This window comes from Phalaenopsis equestris, unplaced genomic scaffold, assembly GCF_001263595.1.
Source record: "Phalaenopsis equestris unplaced genomic scaffold, ASM126359v1 Scaffold000411, whole genome shotgun sequence".
NCBI lineage: Eukaryota > Viridiplantae > Streptophyta > Magnoliopsida > Asparagales > Orchidaceae > Phalaenopsis > Phalaenopsis equestris.
In genome coordinates, this window is record NW_018164852.1 from 595,432 (window position 1) to 595,755 (window position 324).

Consider the following 324-nt stretch of genomic DNA (forward strand, 5'->3'; position numbering starts at 1 on the left):
AGCTTGGCATGCTCAAATGAGCCCTATCTTAACTTACCTTAGACTCTAGGGTTGAGTTTAAAGCCAGCCATACACCCATGGTTAAGCTTCATATTTATCCCATGGGTAAATTTTTTGAAAAATTTTTAAAAGGGATAATAAAGAGGTTAAATCAAGGTACTTGCCATAACACATGTCCATACCCTATGGTGTCATTTTTACTGAGCATCATAAGCTTTAACCATGATCCAACCCTTGGTTAGTCACTTTAACCCAAGCTAAAATCCAAAAACCGTGAGCCCCCACATGGATAAAACTCAAACCCATGCCAAGAGGCCACCTCAG